Here is a 21431-nt window from a genome sequence, read left to right as displayed (position 1 = left end):
AGCACAGACGTGAGAAACACGCTTTCCATATCTTGAATTCACCATCGGTGCAGTGTCACTCAACATGCATGCTTACAATAATCAAAATGCAATGTCTTGTCACTGATGTTATGGCCCAGAAATTACAGTCCTCGTGTAGTTTATGGCATAATTACAGTACTTCAAATACATCAATCTCACCGGTCCATGAGCAAAATTGCCAGGTTGACCAAGCATTTCTTTAAAATCAAGGTCTGGGTCCCCCAGATGGCATATGAATGGATCATAAGCGATGGCAAAATGCAGGAAATCAGCTTTAACGGTTGACTTTGGGCACACAAACGGTCCAATCCTTTCTCAATTCTCTAACAAAAATGGGGTGTACTTTTTTTTTTTTTTGGTGGTGGTTCATCGTGTCATTCTGGCCTTGCGCATTGCAACTGACAGTTTGTTAGCTAAGCTAGCCACATGTAGCTAGCCACATGTAGCTAGCCACTTGTAGCTAGCCACTTGTAGCTAGCCACTTGTAGCTAGCCACTTGTAGCTAGCCACTTGTAGCTAGCCACTAACTCCTCCTGTATGTGTTGACCTTGTTTCACAGAATTTGTTTTTGGACAGAAGCTGTAGAGATCGATAAATGGAACTTCTTCCGCAAAGTGTTTTCATACATTTTGTTTTTGGGTATTAAATGACCTGGAATGATGGTGCATCGATTACATGGTTTAAAGACTTTGTTTTTGCCCAACGTTTTTTAAAGAAACTGGCCAGTGATTCCAGATTTCTATGAAATATGAAATTGTTTTCAAGTAGCTTTTCTGTGTTGGAATGGTGTGGGCGTATACCCCGGTGATTAAACTATTAATTGGAGTATAGTCTTGATTGGCCAGCTCATCCTCAGTAGGGATGACAACATTAAGGAAATAGCACCAAAAAATGTTTTTGTCTTTTTGAGATACTACTCTTGAAAATATATTTTTTAAACACTTGTATTCGCATACAAGTATTGAATGGGTCAACATCATTATTTGGGTATGTGCTAACTTTAAAGTGTTATTTCATGTTTGCTTCACCTCGTGGCAAAATGTGGCAGAGTAGCAGGATATCATCTGATATCATCGGGGGGGGGGTTGAATCTCAATATTAGGACTGTGTTCTTAATGTTTTGTACACTCGGTGTACAAAATATTTAGCATATTGTCACTGCATTGCTTCGCAACGTGAGTCCCGTTTTATGTAGTTTAGGTGACATGAACAGGATGATAAATCTGAAAATTAAGAATGATCTTTGTCAGAGGATAGATACTGCGCAGACCACCTATTCATCAATCACAACTCACGCTTCAGACTGCTTGAAGCCTTCAACACTTTCTGATGTAAGTCTATTTGGTTGTGTTTTGCACAGGCAGACCATTTCCGATTGGCAAAATATCATAATTGGATTGCCGCTCTAACCACAGCCTTTGTGTGCATTCATTATGTTGAAACGTCTGTGCTCGTCTGAAAATAATTCAAGGCAATTGCATTCCCTTGTTCGGAAGCAGAGTCGATGCGCTCGTTCTGTATTTTAAAGCCCTGAACAACGCCTGACAGAAGGCCTTCCAGGCCGTTCTTACTTAACAAGTGAACTCTGCTAGCTAGTCATCTATGCTGGTTGGTAGTTTGTACAACTGATGTGTGTAATTCTGTGACACTTCATGTTTTATTTAGATTTTACAGAGTGGGTGAGCTCCAATCCCGACAGGCTGATCAGATTCCCTTTCGGTCTCAGCACTGGATCAGATTCTATAGCAGCCCCCCGAAGCTGATAAATCAGGATGCTGCTTTGTATGATGTTTAACGAGCAGAGCACCTAGCAGCCAGTGCCTTATTGGCGCTGATGCATATTATCCCACTGGATTAAGCATCTGCCTATAAGGCACTTTGACTGTTAAGTGCTTTCCTTATGAAACATTCAAGGCAGCATCCTAACTTCAGCCATTTGGGCTGCTATCGAATCTGATCAGCCTGTCAGGAATGGAGCTCATCCACTTCTGAAATTTTAAATATTTGCTACAAAAAATAATAATTATACACATCACTTATGCAAGCTAACAACCAGCATAGATGACTATCTAGTTAGTTAGCTCACAAGACTTGCTGTACAAGTTAGCTTGCTAAGCAGCCCCTCTTCGATTGGCTCTGGTCTTAGGAGTGGCATGCAGCCTGTGAGACAAGCGACGTTCAGGGCTTAAATGCCCCACAAGCTTCTATCTCATAGAAAATGGCGGGTGAGCTATATACATAATGGCCACTGGGAGGCGACAAACATTTATTTTAGTCTGTTGTCATGCCCTGGGTCAGAATAATGGGAGTGCTGGAGACGAAACAGCCAGGCATGCTCCAGTCCAGGGTTACTCAAAGCTTAGCCAATGAGGCCTGGAGCTTGCAGGTTTTCTGGTCTACCTGGTAATTAATTGCACACACCTGGTGTCCCAAGTCTAGATCAGTCCCTGATTAGAGAGGAACAATTAAAAAAATGCAGTTGAACTGGCTTTGAGGTCTGGAGTTGAGTTGGCTCTAGTCCACCTGGTCATGCAGTCATGCCAAGAATTCCCACTTTTTGAAGGAGACACTGGGCCACATTTTTCTTTTAAAGCCATGAGTATCACAAATTAAATGAAGACATTGATTAGGTGTCTCTTCAGATACTCTTGTTTTGAGCGTGCAGCAGGCTTCTGTAGAAATCTGAGGACGGCTATTGAATATAACCCTTTCACATCTTGATTTGTTCTTCACGGGATGAGTTCTCATGTAAGCCAAATACGCACCACGTGTGACTACGGGATGAGTTCTCATGTAAGCCAAATACGCACCATGTCTGACTGTACGGGATGAGTTCTCATGTAAGCCAAATACGCACCATGTCTGACTGTACGGGATGAGTTCTCATGTATGCCAAATGCGCACCACGTGTGACTGTACGGGATGAGTTCTCATGTATGCCAAATACACACCACGTGTGACTGTACGGGATGAGTTCTCATGTATGCCAAATACGTACCACGTGTGACTGTACGGGATGAGTTCTCATGTATGCCAAATACGCACCACGTGTGACTGTACGGGATGAGTTCTCATGTAAGCCAAATACGCACCACGTGTGACTGTACGGGATGAGTTCTCATGTATGCCAAATACGCACCACGTGTGACTGTACGGGATGAGTTCTCATGTATGCCAAATACGCACCACGTGTGACTGTACGGGATGAGTTCTCATGTATGCCAAATACGCACCACGTGTGACTGTACGGGATGAGTTCTCATGTATGCCAAATACGCACCACGTGTGACTGTACGGGATGAGTTCTCATGTATGCCAAATACGCACCACGTGTGACTGTACGGGATGAGTTCTCATGTATGCCAAATACGCACCACGTGTGACTGTACGGGATGAGTTCTCATGTATGCCAAATGCGCACCACGTGTGACTGTACGGGATGAGTTCTCATGTATGCCAAATACGCACCACGTGTGACTGTACGGGATGAGTTCTCATGTATGCCAAATACGCACCACGTGTGACTGTATTGTTCTTCACGGGATGAGTTCTCATGTATGCCAAATACGCACCACGTGTGACTGTATTGCCTGTGTTTTATTTGAGCCTCCTTTTATTGCCTTTCATCCAGGTAAGGAAGCAGTTCCCTGGGATTCCCTCTAGATGTCTTACTATGATGGTGGCATCTAGACCTCCACATTTCCACAGAGTTCCTTCTGAGTTTGACCATGTGGAATATGATGAGCAAGAGAGGATGATGATATTGGATAAAATGTGTGCTGCCTGCCAGTCATACCCGTGGGCTAACTTGAGCCAAACCATGTAACTACGCAGTGCGTCTGTATTCTGGACTAGGCTACATGCTTTCACGTGATTCTGTTTGATGAAAAACTCGACACATTTTCACCTTAGGCTCATGATATTCCCATGAATCTCTAGTCTGCAGTCGGCAATGAGAAAGTAGTTGTCAATGTTCTCCAGTCTCGCAGGCCGAAGGGGTTACTTACGAGGGGGTGGGGGCTTGATGGCACGTGTCGCGGAGTCTGCGTGAAACATGCAGCCCAAGGGGGCTTCGGATGACCCTTATCCGCTCCTCTCTGGGGATTCAATGGCCCTTGGTGGGATGTAAATGAAGAGCGAGGGAGCCTGGCCCAAAAGAAAAGATGAAGGAGAAGAAAGGAAACTGAGGGAGGAGGGGGGGGTGCTCATATCTTAAACCACATAATAAAGAAAAAAATCATAAGAACAACCTTGTCTGTTGGGAAAAAGCTGTCTCGTCGTCTTCCGCTGTCGAATGAGGATAACTGCTCCTACTGAGTCTACTAGAGGGCCTTTTTGTCCCTCTATTTCCTTCGGTCTTTATTCCTTCTCTCTGTCAATACATATATATATATATATATATGTGTGTGTGTGTGTATATGTGTATATGTATGTCTATGAATAATCCAGTCTTGACATTCCATACAGACTATAAATAAAATAGACAATACATGTCCATGCCAGTTGAGCATTCTGGAGATTGCAGTTAATTTATAGGCTAAAAACGAAATCAGTAGCCTAATCATCTGAAGATGAAATCCCAAGTATAGTTCTTCAGTTGAAGGGTCGATTATTCTGAAATGAATTGTAGGCTACTGGACACCGTATAAAAAAACTATTTCCCGTTTGGACCATATTGAATATGATAGGCTATTTGTATAACATACAAGCCTACATTGTACATTATTATTATTACATTTTTTTGTGGTTATGAAATTGTTTTAAATTACTCGGGTACATTATTATTTATTTGTAATACTACAAGGTCAGGTGAAGCATATTTTATGGCTGTTTTGTTAGATCGTTCCACACGCGCTGCACCTGATCAATCTACTTCTTTATTACGCTTCGCCATGTCTAAACCCGAACCCAGTTTACAGCTCAAAATTGTTCCTCAGTTATTTAACTTCTTATCAGAATAGGCCTCAGCGTGATACCATTTTGATGTTTAGATTCAGTAGCATAAGGAATTGTTCTTTCTGAAAAAGTTTTTCACAAAAACAAAAAAAGGATAGTCTATGGCATGTTTGATTTGAGGGTACGTTATAGGAGAACTGAGAATGTGGTTTTCCAATATATTCTCTTAAACTCTACTGAAATACATTTGATTATTTAGGGCAATTTAAGTGATTTTTAAACGTCACACTTTTTTCTCTTATATTCTGTTTTACCACAAATTCGACAAAGCTTTAGTCCTATCGTCATTTTCGTCATGATGTGCTCTGATGATTCATTTCTTCTGGGCTAGGCTACTTCTTCGAAAGTAAATAGCCTATCAAGGTTATGTTAAGCCTATTTTTAGGGCTATTTAATTTGAAAGACACTATTAGGCTACCTATTCACCTGGATGTCATACTTTAAATTGAATTAGGTTTACGTGAATCCAATAGGCCTAACTCCTCTTTCTCTACAAGCTGGGCATTATTTTTAATGGCTGTAACCTATATACACTAAGAGTGCACCAACAAAATATGTTATATTTGTGGCCTATGTGAAGGGTACTTGTATTTTTGCCTGTTCTTTTTATTTGAATCAGCAAATGTATGGTTCCCTGCCCCCATAGACCTTATCTTCAAATACCATCCATTTAGTTTTGCATTGGGGATGGAAAGGCTTTAATTCTGCCATATAGGGCTGACAATCAGTTGGCCCAGTGTGCTGTGTCAATAGGCCTAATAATTGGTTTCTACTTTTGCATGATCCATTTTCAACAATACATCCAATCTGCTGCATTTATTGTCATAAAGCCAACGTTAATATCCCTGTCTCCTCCCTCCTAAAAGAGCCGACGTTAATATCCCTGTCTCCTCCCTCCTAAAAGAGCAGACGTTAATATCCCCGTCTCCTCCCTCCTAAAAGAGCCGACGTTTATATCCCCGTCTCCTCCCTCCTAAAAGAGCCGACGTTTATATCCCCGTCTCCTCCCTCCTAAAAGAGCAGACGTTAATATCCCCGTCTCCTCCCTCCTAAAAGAGCCGACGTTTATATCCCCGTCTCCTCCCTCCTAAAAGAGCCGACGTTTATATCCCCGTCTCCTCCCTCCTAAAAGAGCCGACGTTTATATCCCCGTCTCCTCCCTCCTAAAAGAGCCGACGTTTATATCCCTGTCTCCTCCCTCCTAAAAGAGCCGACGTTTATATCCCCGTCTCCTCCCTCCTAAAAGAGCCGACGTTAATATCCCCGTCTCCTCCCTCCTAAAAGAGCCGACGTTTATATCCCCGTCTCCTCCCTCCTAAAAGAGCCGACGTTTATATCCCCGTCTCCTCCCTCCTAAAAGAGCCGACGTTTATATCCCCGTCTCCTCCCTCCTAAAAGAGCCGACGTTTATATCCCCGTCTCCTCCCTCCTAAAAGAGCCTACGTTTATATCCCCGTCTCCTCCCTCCTAAAAGAGCCGACGTTAATATCCCCGTCTCCTCCCTCCTAAAAGAGCCGACGTTTATATCCCCGTCTCCTCCCTCCTAAAAGAGCCGACGTTTATATCCCCGTCTCCTCCCTCCTAAAAGAGCCGACGTTTATATCCCCGTCTCCTCCCTCCTAAAAGAGCCGACGTTAATATCCCCGTCTCCTCCCTCCTAAAAGAGCCGACGTTTATATCCCCGTCTCCTCCCTCCTAAAAGAGCCGACGTTAATATCCCCGTCTCCTCCCTCCTAAAAGAGCCGACCGTCGTTATGACAAAAGGGTCTTCATCCTTTTTATGCAGTTTTTTTTTCTTCCGCCATAATCATCGGTCAACTGCTGACCACATCAAGGGTCAATACCAGTGACACCGTATTGTCCTCTGTTTATTCCATTGTCCTTTCAACAGTGTTTGTAACATGCATAATGAGGTCTAGGCTGAACACATGGGCCTGTTTGCCGTCTTTATCTCTCGCAACAGGACGTCTCTATGGATTCTAGGAACAAGTAGGTCCATTAAACGACTAGACAGGCTAATATTTACGTAAACCTACCATTTTTTTAAACTAGTGAAATCGTTTCCCTATGTACTATTAAATTGCTTACCATTTTAAACGAGGCACACATTTATAATGAAATTGTAAGCAATCGTGTATTTAGAGATTTCATCTCAATGTAGTTGAATGTTGGAAGTATCTGTCCTGGTTGTTTTCAGAGTTTTAGTAAATGTCTGCCTTCTACGTCTTTTGAGGACAGGTAGGCCTAAATATGAAATATATTGTCATTCGTAGGCTACTGATGATAGGGTCACAACATATGTGTAAATTAAAATGTTTTCTACCGCTTGTGTTTGATATCTGATTTGTGTTTATCTGATTTGTGTGTGATATCTGATTTGTGTGTGATATCTGATTTGTGTTTGATATCTGATTTGTGTTTGATATCTGATTTGTGTTTATCTGATTTGTGTGTGATATCTGATTTGTGTGTGATATCTGATTTGTGTGTGATATTTTGTGTGTGATATCTGATTTGTGTTTGCATTGACGTCGCTTCATGCAGATGACTCCTACTGCAACGTGTTCATATCTAGGTCAGCCCTCAACATCAGTGCCGCTTGCATTGCATATCAGTTATATTTTAACATGTCGTTTGTGTATTTAATTGGGAAATAATACATGGGACTATTGCCTTCTGAATTGCTGGTGTTGGCGCCCCAGGCTGGATCACATCAAAGCATTTGGTGTCTTTCATGGGCTCTCGTCCAGGCCTTTGTTTTCTTGGAAAATGTACAACATGTAACAAACAGCAGTGTGTCTCTCTCGACATGGCTGCTTTATTAAGGATACTTACAATGAACAAAAATAGTTTCAATATTTGATCATCCAAAATGCAAGGGCAGTGCTGTGGGCTGGTACCTGTATGGGATTAGTTGAAGATGGGTGTTCTATGAGCCAAACATAAGTAGATTCACCAACCAGTTCTCTTTTTAAATCAATTTGGGTACTACATTGGGGCACAGTTGGCTAGGCTACACTGTCATTCTAAATCCTATGAGCACTCGTTCTAGTTGGGACAGGGGCACTGAAACAGGCATCATTTGAGTGCATCTCTCTCTCTGATGGGCCACATGTACCTCGGAGGCATGCTTATGCATAAACAAGGCCTTTTGATTTCCACTTCCTGCCGCATGGTCCCCGGCTATACTCGCTCTAACCCTAACCCTGGCTTGAACCCTCTGTTAATTTGGCGATGGCGCTACCCTACGTATCTTTCTCTCTCTCTCTCTGCTACTAGATGTTTATCTGTTCATCCCTGGTTCAGCTCGCTGGTCTCTCAGGTGAGAGTAAGAGTGTGACGTCCATGGCTCCTCTCTTGGCATTCACCGCGTGCCTTAATTGTATTGAAATTAAATCAAGGTCCACTGTGAACACAAAGAGCTCAAACCCAAGTTCCAATCTCCTCTTCTCCTTTTCATCCTGCCCGTCCCTGTAGCTCGCTATCACTTTCCCTCAGTCGTTCAACCTTTTCTCTTCACGTTCGCTCTCTCCTTTTAGCACCTATTATCTTCTCTGTCCTATGTAGAGGGTTGTCTGCATTGCACCCCTCTGCTGCCACTATGTGCACCAATTCTAGTACTTCTAGTCAGTCCTCTCTGGTTCAGTCCATGTGGTTTGACTCATCCCTCTCTCCTCTTCAGCTGTCCTCGTGGCTCTGGTGCTGTTATGCGGTCACATCGACGCACATCGCAAGATAATCCCGTGCAAACATACACGCAGCCCCTTGGAACACGGCAAAAACACGGACTCACTTCTATACACACATACATGCAGAGATACAGTCTATACGTAAGCCCATACTGCTGCCTGCGGCACATTGGTGTATGTATGTATGTATGTATGTATGTATGTATGTATGTATGTATGTATGTATGTATGTATGTATGTATGTATGTATGTATGTATGTATGTATGTATGTATGTATGTATGTATGTATGTATGTATGTATGTATGTATGTATGTATGTATGTATGTATGTATGTATGTATGTGTTAGAAGCGAATCCAATAACACCCGTACAGAAAGGAAAACAACGATACATCCATTCAAATAAGCATTCATATTATTTTCACAATCAGATTTTTAGCCTGTTACTGCTATAGCAAATCATTTAATGCACCAAAGAGCGATAGAGAGAGATGTACCTTTGTTGCACCATACAGCTAAAGAGCAGCCCTGGTACCTGCTTGCCAGTTCATTCCTGCAGTCAGACCTTGCTCGTACTGTAGTAGCATAACAAAGGATGACGACACACACTGTATATGAAATAGCAAGATGGGGATGCTAATCTATAAGCTATAAGTGTTATCCTTAGCGATAGGATCGTAGTCCATGGTCCACGTAAATGTGTTAGTAAGCATGTAGACAAGCATTTAGTTACAGCTGCATCTCTCTCTCTCTCTCTCTCTCTCTCTCTCTCTCTCTCTCTCTCTCTCTCTCGTAAGCACAGAAAGAAAAAACACAAAAGCAAAACAACAAGATACTTTAAAAGCACCGTCCTCAATTACATTTACATTACATTTAAGTCATTTAGCAGACGCTCTTATCCAGAGCGACTTACAAATTAAATGACTACATACATAGTATTAAAATGAAATAAATATCATGTAATATCGAACCGAAAGGAAACTGATAATAGAGTGAATGCACCAGACTCAAAGATCCATATCTGGCACTTAGTGATAGTATACAATTCCTTTTTCTTTAAATCTTGATGAATGCATTCCATTCCATTTGGTTTAGAATATCAGGCAGGAGAAGAAGACTGTCCGTTTCAGATAATATCAGATAATATCCTATTGAAGAAAAAGCGGTGAGAGAGCAGAGTATTTCCTTCATATCCCGGGTTCCTCCGGTTGTGGAGCGTCTCTGTCCTGTGATGCTCCATCTGGGGCGGGAGTAGAGGGGCTGCACGGGGGCTGGGGTAGGGGTGCAGGGTGCTGCTGGAAGGGGTCTGAGTGGATGGGATGCAGGCAGGTGTCCCGCATGCAGTCAGGGTTAGAAAGGAAAGGGTAGGAAAGAGGAAGATGAGGATATTTAATTTGCTACCCCCCCAACACCAAAATCCTCCCCTTTCCCCCCCGCCCAAAAAATCCACTTGCTTTCTGCTCGCAGGACAAACCAAGAATAAAATTCCCAAAATGTCTATGTGTGTATATATATATATATATATAAACCCAGAGAAAGGTTTGTGTGTATATATATATAAGGATCCAAGGGAAGAGGGAAATGGAGGTACATGCGAGTCGCTCACACACAGACACACTGCAGGCAGCCCAGGCACAGGGCTCCAATTTATGCTCTCTGTTTGACACCACCCCCACCCACCCACCCTCACTCACACACACACACACACACACACACACACACACACACACACACACACACACACACACACACACACACACACACACACACACACACACACACACACACACACACACACACACACACACACACACAGCCACCGTTGGTGCATTTCTGCCCCTGTCCCATCCTGGATGAGATGAGTGGCCCAGCTGATCTGAGGGATTAGCCAACGGGTCCAGCTGGCAGGGATTAGTAGTGGGAGGCCCTAACGCTGGAACTGTCCTGGACAAACACACACACACACACACACACTCTGTGGGGGGGGGCGTTGCTGGTGATGCGGTAGGCAGGTAGGCAGGCAGGCAGGCAGGCAGGCAGGCAGGCAGGCAGGCAGGCAGGCAGGCAGGCAGGCAGGTAGGTAGGCTGGTAGGCAGGTAGGCAGGCAGGTAGGCAGGCAGGTGGGCAGGTAGGCAGGCGGGTAGGTAGGCGGGCAGGTAGGTAGGCGGGTAGGTAGGCAGGCAGGCAGGTAGGCGGGTAGGTAGGCAGGCAGGCAGGTAGGTAGGTAGGTAGGCAGGCAGGTAGGTAGGTAGGTAGTTGGTAGGTAGGTAGGTAGGTAGGTAGGCAGGCAGGTAGGTAGGTAGGTAGGTAGGTAGGCAGGCAGGCAGGCAGGTAGGCAGGTAGGCAGGCAGTTAGGTAGGCAGGTAGGTAGGTAGGAAGGAAGGAAGGCAGGCAGGTAGGCAGGCAGGCAGGCAGGTAGGTAGGCAGGTAGGCAGGTAGGTGGGTGGGCGGGCTGGCGGGCGTACCTCTACCCCCCCCCCCTGTCACTCCATCCATCTCAGCCATTTGATCCTCTCTCTGTTGATAATGTTTTGGACCTTGCTAAACTCCTTAGCTCTAAAATAGTGGCCTATTTAAGGTTTGCCATTTACCCATCTACTGCCGTGTAGTATTTTGTTAATCCCAAAATGTAATTGTGTTATTGCTTGACATATTGTAAAAATTGGTCGTGTTGACTTGTTTTTAGTCTAATTCCAAAAAAATAGACCACGGCTGAGAATATACTTCAAAGGTCTCGTATTACGTATCAGACAGCAACATTTGAATAATTGATATATATATATATTTATTCGGGACAAACACCAATGCACGGGTGAACAATACATGCATTCTTGACATTTCTCTTAGAAATTATATTGCACCGGTGCATAACCAAAGGCAGATGCTTGTTTACTTCATTTCCAGTGTTATAATAATGTATTACATTTGTAAAAAGCACTTTTCATTATACCAGAATAATCTCAAAGTGTTCCGGGGGGGATGTGAATGAATTATGATTTAAATGGAAAAATGACATGAGATTTTTGTTGTTGTTGCGTACAGACACGTGTACACACACACACACACACACACACACACACACACACACACACACACACACACACACACACACACACACACACACACACACACACACACACACACACACACACACACACACACACACACACACACACACACACACACACAAAGAGAGAGAGATTATACACCTATACATTTGTTTGTAATATAAATGCTGCCAAAGTAGTGCACCACATAGGGAATAGGGTTTGTGACGAAACCCAGTTCCCTACTACAGTATAGATTCAGAAACTGCTCCCCCCACATTATAGATGCAGTGTGCTTTTACAATAGGCCTATATCTAACCTACTTCCTCCATGGGCTCTCCCACATTATAGATGCAGTGTGTTTTACAGTAGGCCTGTATCTAACCTACTTCCTCCATGGGCTCTCCCACATTATAGATGCAGTGTGTTTTACAGTAGGCCTGTATCTAACCTACTTCCTCCATGGGCTCTCCCACATTAAAGATGCAGTGTGTTTTACAGTGGGGCAAATATCCACCCTTGCCAAATTCTCTCATGGTGTGTGTGTGTGTGTGAGTGGCCTACATAATGTGAGTGAGTATATGTTTTTTTGTGTGTGTGTGTATACATGTGCACATAGTTGCATGTGTGCGTACATGCATGCGCTTGTGTGTATATGAGCCCATGCGCGTGTGTGTTACAGAGAGGAGGAGAAGATTGAGTATTTTGTCACATCTCTCGGCTATCCTATCCTCCCATCCTCCATTTTCCTCTTTTAGGGCTCCTCCTCCATGGCTTGGTAATCTGATGGGGAGATTAGCCGTAGGCAGCATTTGGGTCGGATTATAGTCTCATTAGAAACTACTGGTGTTCCCCAGTCACTGTTATACGTGTTAATGTGGCATTACACAGATTTAAGTCTATTTTTGTAGGCCATTTTGTACCAACATGCATTCGACAACTCGTAGGGAAGAACAGATTTGAGTTGATTTTATGAGTTGCGTGTTTGTTTGTGTCTGTGGGTAGCTGCTGGCACAGCTCTGCTCCAATCATCTAGTTATTCTGCCACTTTGTTCTAATCCAAACAATTATTTCTTAAATTCCCTTTTCATTTAATTTAATACATTTATAATACTGTATGTATGTGATTATCATTTAATACATTTATAATACTGTATGTACGTGATTATCATTTAATGTTTTATTTTGACATGATAACTGTTTTTTGTGAAGTCCTGTAGTATTTTAGAAAATTATTTTGCTCAATTTGATAAATATTTTAGTAAATTAGTAAATTAATGCATGTAAAAAAAATATAGGCCTACTATAGAATATTGAAATATTAGCATTAAGGATAATACACTATTTGATTAAGAAAATGTCCTTGGTTAAATATAAAGCTGTTTAGTATAGCTAAACCATCATGTAGGATAACATCCTTTCAGCAAATATAATGCAATATTACATGCATACGGTATATATGTGTATGTATGTATGTATGTATGTATGTATGTATGTATGTATGTATGTATGTATGTATGTATGTATGTATGTATGTATGTATGTATGTATGTATGTATGTATGTATGTATGTATGTATGTATGTATGTTATGCTGGTGAATGAGGACCCAAAAGCGACTTAACAGAAACAGAGTCTTTATTCCAGTCTATAACAAAAACGATAATCCTGGATATAATCTCAGGTAAAGTCAAACAGGAAAACTGAAATCCTCTAGGCAGTAGAGGGGAACAACTGGAGACGCGACCACAGACTGCAGGTCGCTTCGGGAAGGCGCAGGCCGTAGCTGATATAGATACCTGCTCACACGCAGCATCTGAAGAAGGCAGAAACACGACAGGGCGGAACAAGGACACAGAACAGCAAACATCAAACAAGGATCCGACAAGGACAGAAGCGGAAAACAGAGGGAGAAATAGGGACTCTAATCAGAGGGCAAAATAGGGGACAGGTGTGAAAGAGTAAATGAGGTAGTTAGGAGAATGAGGAACAGCTGGGAGCAGGAACGGAACGATAGAGAGAGAGAGCGAGAGAGGGAGAGAGGGAGGGGGAGAGAGAGGGATAGAAAGAGGGAAAGAACCTAATAAGACCAGCAGAGGGAAACGAATAGAAGGGGAAGCACAGGGACAAGACATGATAATCAATGACAAAACATGACAGTACCCCCCCACTCACCGAGCGCCTCCTGGCGCACTCGAGGAGGAACCCTGGCGGCAACGGAGGAAATCATTGATCAACAAACGATCCAGCACGTCCCGAGAAAGAACCCAACTCCTCTCCTCAGGACCGTAACGGGAGACGATGAAGAGGGAATCTAGGGCTATTACTCTTATAAAAATGAGACACGGGTAGAGAACTGTAAGCGTTAGAGCAATCAGGACAGACTGAGACACAGCAAGGCTAAGACCAGGAACAGGAGAGAGGCGGTGGCTGTGGACAGACTGAGACACAGCAAGTGCAGGAGCAGGACCAGGAGAGATGCGGTGGCAGGGGACAGACTGAGACACAGCAAGGGCAGGAGAGATGCGGTGGCTGGGGACAGACTGAGACCCAGCAAGGCCAGGAGCAGAAGCAGAAAAAAAGTTACCGGACTTATTCTGCGCGCAGTCCGAACAAGCAGCCACGAAACGGCGCGTGTCACGCTCCTGAGTAGGCCACCAAAACCGCTGGCGAATAGAAGCAAGCGTACCCCGAACGTCGGGGTGGCCAGCTAACTTGGCAGAGTGAGCCCACTGAAGAACAGCCAGACGAGTAGAGACAGGAACGAAAAGAAGGTTACTAGGACAAGCGCGCGGCGACGGAGTGTGAGTGAGTGCTTGCTTGACCTGTCTCTCAATTCCCCAGACATTCAACCCGACGACACGCCCCTCAGGGAGAATCCCCTCGGGGTCGGTAGACGCTACAGAAGAACTGAAGAGACGGGATAAAGCATCAGGCTTGGTGTTCTTAGTACCCGGGCGATAAGAAATCACGAACTCGAAACGAGCTAAAAACAACGCCCAACGAGCTTGACGCGCATTGAGTCGTTTGGCAGAACGGATGTACTCAAGGTTCTTTTGGTCAGTCCAAACGACAAAAGGAACGGTCGCCCCCTCCAACCACTGTCGCCATTCGCCTAGGGCTAAACGGATGGCGAGCAGTTCGCGGTTAGCCACATCATAGTTACGTTCCGACGGCGACAGGCGATGAGAAAAATACGCGCAAGGGTGGACCCCATCGTCAGTATGGGAGCGCTGGGACAGAATGGCTCCCACACCCACCCCCGACGCGTCTACCTCGACAATGAACTGTTTAGTGACGTCAGGTGCAACAAGGATAGGAGCGGATGCAAAACGCTTCTTGAGGAGATCAGTACAACAATCATACGACCGGTGAGGAGGAAGGGAGGTGGCTCTAGACCGACTGAAGACCGTGCGCAGATCATGATATTCCTCCGGCCCTCCTGTCAAATCACCAGGTTCCTCCTGTGAAGAGGGAGCAGAAGAAACAGGAGGAATAGCAGACATTAAACATTTCACATGACAAGAAACGTTCCAGGAAAGGATAGAGTTACTAGACCAATCAAAAGAAGGATTATGACACACTAGCCAGGGATGACCCAAAACAACAGGTGTAAAAGGTGAACAAAAAATCAAAAAAGAAATGGTCTCACTATGGTTACCAGATACTGTGAGGGTTAAAGGTAGTGTTTCACATAATATACTGGGGAGAGGACTACCATCCAAGGCGAACATGACCGTGGGCTCCCTAACTGTCTGAGAGGAATGTCATGTTCCCGAGCCCAGGCTTCGTCCATAAAACAGCCCTCCGCCCCAGAGTCTATTAATGCACTGCAGGAAGCTGCCGATCCGGTCCAGCGTAGATGGACCGGCAAGGTAGTACAGGTACTTGACGGAGAGGACAGAGTAGTAGCGCTTATCAGTCGCCCTCCGCTTACTGATGAGCTCTGGCCTTTTACTGGACATGAAATGACAAAATGACCAGCGGAACCGCAATAGAGACAGAGGCGGTTGGTGATTCTCCGTTCCCTCTCCTTAGTCGAGATGCGAATACCCCCCAGCTGCATGGGCTCAACACCTGAGTCAGTGGGGAAAGATGGTAGTGTCGGGGAGAGGGGGGACACAGTTAACGCGAGCTCTCTTCCATGAGCTCGGTGACGAAGATCTACCCGTCGTTCAATGCGAATAGCGAGTTCAATCAAAGAATCCACGCTGGATGGAACCTCCCGGGAGAGAATCTCATCCTTAACCTTAGCGTGGAGTCCCTCTAGAAAACGAGCGAGCAACGCCTGCTCGTTCCACTTACTGGAGGCAGCAAGAGTGCGAAACTCTATAGAGTAATCCGTTATGGATCGATTACCTTGACATAGGGAAGACAGGGACCAGGAAGCTTCTTTCCCAAAAACAGAACGATCAAAAACCCGTATCATCTCCTCTTTAAAGTTCTGATACTCGTTAGTACACTCAGCCCTTGCCTCCCAGATAGCTGTGCCCCACTCCCGAGCCCGTCCAGTAAGGAGTGATATGACGTAGGCGATCCGAGCAATACCCTGGAGTACGTGTGGGGCTGGAGAGAGAACACTATATCACACTGGGTAAGGAACGAGCGACATTCAGTAGGCTCCCCAGAGTAGCACGGTGGGTTATTAATTCTGGGCTCCGGAGACCCGGAAGCCCAGGAGGTAACCGGTGGATGGAGGCGGAGATTGTGAATCTCCTCCGAGAGGCCGGAGACTTGGGCGGCCAGGGTCTCAACGGCATGTCGAGCAGCAGACAATTCCTGTTCATGTCTTCCTAGCATCGCTCCCTGGAACTCGACAGCAGAGTAGAGAGAATCCGTAGTCGCTGGGTCCATTCTTGGTCGGATCCTTCTGTTATGCTGGTGAATGAGGACCCAAAAGCGACTTAACAGAAACAGAGTCTTTATTCCAGTCTATAACAAAAGCGATAATCCTGGATATAATCTCAGGTAAAGTCAAACAGGAAAACTGAAATCCTCTAGGCAGTAGAGGGGAACAACTGGAGACGCGACCACAGACTGCAGGTCGCTTCGGGAAGGCGCAGGCCGTAGCTGATATAGATACCTGCTCACACGCAGCATCTGAAGAAGGCAGAAACACGACAGGGCGGAACAAGGACACAGAACAGCAAACATCAAACAAGGATCCGACAAGGACAGAAGCGGAAAACAGAGGGAGAAATAGGGACTCTAATCAGAGGGCAAAATAGGGGACAGGTGTGAAAGAGTAAATGAGGTAGTTAGGAGAATGAGGAACAGCTGGGAGCAGGAACGGAACGATAGAGAGAGAGAGCGAGAGAGGGAGAGAGGGAGGGGGAGAGAGAGGGATAGAAAGAGGGAAAGAACCTAATAAGACCAGCAGAGGGAAACGAATAGAAGGGGAAGCACAGGGACAAGACATGATAATCAATGACAAAACATGACAATGTATGTATGTATGTATGTATGTGTGTGTGTGTGTGTGTGTGTGTGTGTGTGTATATATGTATGTGTGTGTGTGTGTGTGTGTGTGTGTGTGTGTGTGTGTGTGTGTGTGTATGTATGTATGTATGTATGTATGTATGTATGTATGTATGTATGTATGTATGTATGTATGTATGTATGTATGTATGTATGTATGTATGTATGTATGTATGTATGTATGTATGTATGTATGTATGTATGTATGTATGTATGTATGTATGTATGTATGTATGTATGTATGTATGTATGTATGTATGTATGTATGTATGTATGTATGTATGTATGTATGTATGTATGTATGTATGTATGTATGTATGTATGTATGTATGTATAAGAGCGTCTGCTAAATGACTTAAATGTAAATGTATGTATGTATGTATGTATGTATGTATGTATGTATGTATGTATGTATGTATGTATGTATGTATGTATGTATGTATGTATGTATGTATGTATGTATGTATGTATGTATGTATGTATGTATGTATGTATGTATGTATGTATGTATGTATGTATGTATGTATGTATGTATGTATGTATGTATGTATGTATGTATGTATGTATGTATGTATGTATGTATGTATGTATGTATGTATGTATGTATGGGTATTGTATGAAATGATGTATGAAAACTATGTTGATGGAATGTATGTGGGGGATTGGAAATGATGCAGAAAACTATGTTGATGGAAGCTACAATCTATCTGCAATATGAAGCTGATTTACCCCCTAAAAAAGACATAATAATTAACATGTTGATTTTGAAACAGAGATTTGATGTTATTCTATGTAGCAGTTGTATCGTGTTGTGGCACTTCATCTACCTGTGTTGTACAAATAATAATCTCACTGTGATATGTCCTCCACTCATTCTAGATCCTATTCCTTATGCTCTCCTGCAATTTCACGTGATGAACATGCCTTTTCAATATGAATCTCTTTCAGCGTTAACAGGAGACCACCAATTTACACATTTATACCCATAATGCAATTTTCCCGATGACGGCATCAAGGTTTATAGTTGTACTGATCGCAGGTGATTCTGAACGATACATCCCCATGACGATGCAAATTTAGCAGCTCTATTGGCCACCTCTGAACGCTGTGCTCTGTCGCCTTCCCGACTAGCAGTAGCTGACTGGAGAGTAGAGTGGGATTGGCCTTGGCTCTTACGCTATATTTCCATTCTGCTATGATGTATAGGTGGATAGGAAGACATTTTAAAGCGTGTGTGTGTGTGTATGTGCTCGTGAGTAAAGCATGTTTGTGTATACATGTGTGAAGCGTGTGTGTGCGTGCATGAATGACGCTTGTTTGTGCGTGCGTGCGCGTGTGTGTGTGTGCGTGCGTGCGTGCATGAATGACGCTTGTTCGTGCGTACGTGCGTACGTGCGTACGTGCGTGCGTGCGTGTGTGTGTGTGTTTTGAAGTGAGTGGGAAGGAAAGGGTGGCGGTGACAGTAGCCTTGTCTTTCTATCTGGTACACAACATAGACCATTATGGCTGGTGGCAGCATTTGGTACTGTGTCTACAGGAGCACGAACATGCGTGTGCACTGTCTACTCATGATTAGCTCTGTTTACACACGCACGCACACACACACACATCACAGCCTCACACACACACACACACACACTGACATACACACACATTGTGCTGACAGTTTCACTGATTAAAACCCACTAGATTAGGTGACATACGTACAGAGGTAGAAGGTCAAATCAGTATGTCTCTGTGTTTATGTACACCATCTGTGTGTGTGTGCGTGCGTGCGTGCGTGCGTGTGTGCGTGTGTGTGTGTGCGTGTGTGTGTAGCAGTTAATTGTGGACAGATCGATGGCCTTGACTCTGTCGGGTCAGACACTGATGTGCTCCAATGACCAGCATATCACTTTCAATTTCATTGGAGAGAGCTGGAGCTACAGACTGACGGAGTGCTGTTTGTGTGTATGTGTGTTTGTGTGCTAAATTTCCTAAAATGGTTAAACTGACTATTCGTCTATATTACGGGTTAGGGTTCTAGCCCTGAATCTACTGTATTTACTGTTAACATTGAATAAAAATATAGAGATACAGTTATTAGATAGTGTTAATACATTATTACCAGTACCAGCTACTGAGTCGCTAGCTGATGATAATGATTCCTACTGAGTCCCTAGCTGATGATAATGATTCCTACTGAGTCCCTAGCTGGTGATAATGACTCCTACTGAGTCCTTAGATGGTGATAATGACTCCTACTGAGTCCTTAGATGGTGATAATGACTCCTACTGAGTCCTTAGATGGTGATTATAGCATCTATATCTGCCCATTTTGCCCTGAATGGTCTATCCACTGAACTAGCCACATCACACACCTCCCTGCTTTAAGAGTTCCACCCTCTCCAAACACAACAGCCAGAGAGATAATCCTGGGGTGTATTCATTTGTGTCCACACTGAGAATTTCTGTTGGACAAATCAACTATTTTCCTTGACCGTTTGATTATGTTGGATTACCCTTTTGTTCCTTTTGGTTTCTGGTAAATACATCCCAGATGTTAAGGGGGACCAACCGCTTGACACACGTGGCATCTCTGACAGAGCCTCCCCAAACTTCCCTCTGGCTCTGCATCATCCTGCATTCAGCATGATCCACTCCCCCCCCCCCCTCTTCCACCCCCCTCTTTTTCTCAAATAAATCGCTCGGTGACCTACTTGTGATTTTGCACCATTTTGCTGTTGATGTATTATCCAGTTGTACTCAGTACTATTGGGTAGGATTCAGTAGTATTCTGCTGGGCGATATCATACGGAATTACATTTATGCCAATCATTGATATACGATTATTAAAATTCAAGTGTGATACCATGATCTAAAATAATCCGTGTTAGAGAACATATGCACAAGATTTATCCATGTGTGTTGAAGAAATCTGAAAGTACATGCTATTAAGAGACTCACTTAAATGTATTATCATATCAGCCTATTATTTTTCATCTGGAAATGGTGGTGGAGTTAGTTTACAGTGTTATTCATAGGCAATACATTATCCCTTTTCCATAGGATAATTAACCTACAGTATGTTGAAGGTGCAATAATGCAGAAATTGCTCCGCCATTTCCTGGTTGATAAAATTAGAATAGTTTCAGTTTGTGACCAAAACAAGCACCATATAAACCGCTGTGAAATATATTTTCCTTAATCAAAAATATTGTATTTTCAGCTGTTTGAAGCTGGTGAACAAAACTGAAAGTAAAAGACACAAAAACTAAACCTAAAAATGGGAAGCATAGAAATAGCACATGTAGAACAGATCTACCGCTTCCTATACTTGTTTTCAATGAGAATGACAGATCTATATCTCACATTTCTATGTGCATTTGGTCGGGTCACCCAAAAAGTGACACATTGCTGCTTTTAAAAACCATTACATAACAGTGCTGGTTATGCTCTAGCTACCACCGACAGTATCAATCTGCCTTCTATCATAGCCTATGTCACAGTGCTAGTTATGTTGTTGATACTGTTGGGCTCAATCTGGGGTCATGATAGGGGCTGCACCAAATGTTTGATGTATTATTTACATTTACATTTAAGTCATTTAGCAGACGCTCTATGTTGTATTAATAGAAGTTGAAGGGTTATAAGACCCGTCCCTCCTTACATATAGGGTCCTAGACTACAGATCAACAATATATATCAACAATATATATACATTGAGGTTTAATATTGTTTCACAGTTCTAGTCTTTGCCTCTTATAAAGAAACGGTCTGAGAGATGTAAGAATTATTAGCCCTTAGAAAACACTGGAACTATTGTATCTCTCTTGCAAGTTTATATAGCTGTGTATGCATGGGCTTGGTCTGTAGAATGATTAGAAGGTAATGACGTATGTAGTGACATCACAAGGGCTGGACTTCGGGTTTAATAAAACAACTTTGAACTTTTCCTATTTTGCAGAATTCAAGAGAGACGTCAGTTGCATGTGTGATGTTTGATCTGTCTACAGCTGTATTTTTGATTAAAATTGTTATGATTTCTAAGTTCACATTTTGAGTGTTCCTTATTTGTTATTAATAAGTAAATAAAACGGAGCACAGAGAAACGGAACCAACACTACCACCAACAGTATCAACCTGTCTTCTATCATAGCCTATGTCAGCACAGTGGGATTAAACTGGCATCAGCAGCAGTACTTATTTAGCATGTATTGATCCATTATTACTGTGTTTCAGGTTCTGTTAATGCTGTAA

Source organism: Oncorhynchus gorbuscha, linkage group LG17, assembly GCF_021184085.1.
Source record: "Oncorhynchus gorbuscha isolate QuinsamMale2020 ecotype Even-year linkage group LG17, OgorEven_v1.0, whole genome shotgun sequence".
In the NCBI taxonomy this organism is placed as follows: domain Eukaryota; kingdom Metazoa; phylum Chordata; class Actinopteri; order Salmoniformes; family Salmonidae; genus Oncorhynchus; species Oncorhynchus gorbuscha.
The sequence above is the reverse complement of the archived record's forward strand: the minus strand, read 5'-3'. Positions refer to the sequence as shown.